This window comes from Arachis ipaensis, chromosome B10 (genome assembly GCF_000816755.2).
Source record: "Arachis ipaensis cultivar K30076 chromosome B10, Araip1.1, whole genome shotgun sequence".
Classification (NCBI taxonomy): domain Eukaryota; kingdom Viridiplantae; phylum Streptophyta; class Magnoliopsida; order Fabales; family Fabaceae; genus Arachis; species Arachis ipaensis.
Genome location: NC_029794.2, coordinates 43,101,434 through 43,105,312, shown reverse-complemented (window position 1 = coordinate 43,105,312; position 3,879 = coordinate 43,101,434).

The following is a 3,879-nucleotide window of genomic DNA, read 5'->3' as shown; positions in this document are numbered from 1 at the left end:
GTTTAATTCGTTTAAAAAAAGTGCATCGTTTAATCTCTCATTATATTTACAAGAGTTTTTAGTCAAAGATTTATCCTTGGAAAATTACTAATAATTGGGTTGTATTTTCCTATGACTTTCGTATTCTTTTGAATCAATTGAAAACTTGTTTGATGTTTCATGTCTAGTGGATATTGTTTGAACTACCTTGATTTAAGATCCTTTCTTGTATGGCTTGACTCCTTTTAAGTACATCCTAATTTTCTTGAATATCCTTCTGAGATGGTGATTTCAAGTATACTTTTGGAGTCTTGTTTCGGACTTTTTGAATTTTTGAATCTTCTTTGAAGGAATTCTAAACGGAATTTATTTTCTGTTGCTTGATTGAGATTGAAACCATTGTTCAATTTTGACAAAGTTGATTTAAAGTTGGCATGCGCTATTTTAAATGAAGTTCTGAAAAGCTTCCTTGTTTAGTGGAAATCGGTTCGTTTGTAATGCGCTACTTATTTCCTTTACCAAATTGTAAGCAAATTTTACTTCGGAGTTTCTTTCTAAAAAGAGTTTAACTTCCTCTTTCGTACTTGCTATAAATGTTATACACGCTTGTTTGAATATGAAATTTTGAGAATTTTGAACAAGCATTTGATTACTTCCAAGTTTTTATGAACTGCTTTTGTTTAAGTTGTGCATCTAATTATCTTTCTAAAATATTTGAGAAAATATTTTAGCTCTTAGCCAAAGTTGTGTGCATTGTTTTTGGAATTTTACAAAATCTACTTCAACATGAAATTGTATTGAAGTAAAGCCACATTTATGCTTTTGCTACTCTCTTGAAGAATGTTTGTTGCTTAACTTTTCTTCTAGACTGCAAAGTGGTTTTTCCGCAAGTTTTCGACTCTTTCATGAACAATGTATCCGAAAGTATTTGTAATCATGCTCTTGAGTTCTGTGAGCTTTGTCTTGGGTTCGAGATATTCTTTCCTGAAAACCTCCTACTTCTTCGACTCAATTTGAATTTGTTTCGAACTAAGGCGCTGGCTCTCTTCTTATTGGTCCTATTGAATTTCTTGGATCCAAGGGTTATATTTGAAGTTGTCAATTGATTTATTTCTAGCAAACTTCATTGCTTGAGCGTCTTTGTTTATCTGGGAATTGGATACATTCTCTTAAATCTATGAGTATTACCCTTGATAATTGTTTCTCCGTTCTAGATCTTGTATCCTTCTGAGTAGATTCGAGAATTGTTTTGATATCACGTGCGACTTGTAGATGTAGTAACGCGATACGTTAGTTCTTTAAGACGTGATATGTGTATACGGAAGTTGAAGCGGTAGGTGTGCAACGTTATGAGTTGTGGGTGTTTCGTTCCTTGCGAACGGGCTTGCAGTTGTCAGGCTTATGATCGGCTATGAGGTTGTAAAGTGCTTAATGGAGTTGGAAAGTTGAAACTTTGAGGTTGATATGAGATTAGTGTGTGGATGTTGAGCACGTCGTTTTAACCCCATCCTGTTTTATAGCCTTCGACGCCTTGCCTTGCTATCACATGTTTGAACCATGGCATCTTTTGCATGGATTCTATCCTGTAACGTTTACTTTTCAAGCACACTCATACCTTTGTAACCTCATGCATACGACAGCCCAAGTATTTGAAAACCGTATATATGTTTATATGTTGAGATATTTTTGCTTCTTCCTTAAATGTGTTCAAGGGTGAACTGTTATGAGATTTTTTTTGTTTTGTATCAATTTTCGAGGACGAAAATTTTTATAAAGTGGGTAGAATGTAAGACCTAAAACCTTTGAAAAGTCTTATTATGATCAAGTCTCAAATCATATGGTTGTTTATAGCCTTAATTTCAAAAATTATTTTATTAAAGATAATTAAGGCAAGTTTTGATTTATTGAATTTGAGATAAGTTATGATTATTATCCAATTTTATAATTATTGGATTATTTTCTATATTTAAATCACAAAGTTGATGGTTGTGAAATAATAAGGATTTTTATATGATCTTGGACTAAATAATTAATATTTTAGAATATTGATACTACTGTTTTGAGAAAATAAAGGATTTAAGTATATTATTTCTAATTTTTGGATTTGAACATTTTATTAAAAATAATTTGTACAATTGATGAGCAAATAGTATTTTTATACATTATTATTGTTGAATTAGAATTTATTTCTAATTACTATATTATTCCCAATTTTATTTAAATTTACCAAATTATCCCTAACCCTAAATTTCAAAAATGAAACCCTAATCCTAGTGACCCAGCAGCCACCACCCAACTCCCCTTCACAGCAGCACACGGTTTCCTTTCCCATTTCCATGAAAGGAGAGAGACAGAAGTAGGAAACGGATTGAAGGAGAAGGAAAGAGGAAGGTTCACCGGCGGGGAGAGGGTAGGGAGCTCATAGCGCCGCTGTCGCCCTCGCCGCGTCGCCGCTATCGTTCTCACCACGCCGCCGCCATCGTTCTCACCACGCCACCGCCATCCTTGCGATCACGAAGAGAGAGGCTGACGGGAGGAACTGGCGCGCACGGGAGGGGAAGAAACCGCCTCTGCACTGCTGTCGTTCACAAGCTCAGCCACCTCGCCATTGTCGCCGCCAAGGGTTCCGTCGCAGTCAACCCGTCGTGGCTGGTGCTGCTGCCGTCCCTGATGGGTTCCACCGTGGAGAAGGGAACGACGCAGGGGAGAGGAGGTCGCGCCGCTGCTGCCGCCGAAGGAACCCGTCCCTGCTGAGCCGCCGCTGCCACTGCTAGGGTTTGCTGCCGCCGTGCCATTGAGAGGAGGGCCGTCCAGTCACACCGAGCATGAGAGATGGAGAGATCAGAGGCTGAGCTGGGGTTCAGCCACCATGCCCAGCCGTGCTCGCGTCACCGGCGCCGCCTCCGTCAGAACTGCCGCCGTCAGAAAGGGATTTCGGCCGCCGCAGGTGTCGCTGCCGGAGAAGGGAGCTGCGTCTCTGTGATTCTGACCACCAGAAGTAGTTTTATGACTTTCGGGAGCACCGCCGGAGCTTCTGGCTGCTTTTGCCGTTGCCGAAAAAATTCTGTCGGTAAGGGTTTCAAGTTGGCTCTCCTTTTCGTTGAGTTTCCGGGAATCTCATTGTCTCTGCATACTGTTCAGGTCACCGCTGCCGCTTGAGGTGGCTATCGGGCAGCCGCCGAACCAGTTCAGAGATCGCCGCTGTTTCGGTTCAGCCGTTCCTCCTTCGGTTCGGTAAGCGTTTTAATTTGAAATCCCTTTTGTTACTGTTCCGTTATCTCACGCTGAGGTTTGTGGTGTTAATTGCTATAAGATTGAGTTTCGATTGTTGTATGTTGCGAATAGTGTTGCTTTGGTTATTGTAAAAGTGGCTGGGAGCTGAGGTTTTGGTTGCCGTCCGTTCGGGTTGAACCGGAAAGGACTCTGTGAGACTTTTGGGTTATGGATTTGCGTTTTGAGGTAGGGGCGCTTTCCAAAAACTATATTTTTACATGTTGGAATTATTACATATGGATACTGATGTGAGAAAATGTGTATTTGGTGATTGTATCGGCCTTATGTATTATTTGATTGACTCGAATTGTTTATGGATGTTGGTTTGGCCGAGTTGTTGTGCGGCTTTGTGAAATGTAATGTTTTGAAGCTGATTCTTTAAATATTTAAAATCTGAGTTTAATCCGTTGAGTATTGATTTGAATTGAGTTGATTATTTTGATGATGTGAAAGATAGAATACTCTTGAAATTCAGCCTGGGTTGCTTTGATTGATTTGGTTTTGATAAATGATTTATTACTGAACCGATTCTTTAAAGCTTTGGAAATGAGTTAAATCGGTTGATATTAAGTTGATTTTGAAATGGTTTTCTTGAGATATGCCACTGAGGCGACTGTTGGATTTAGC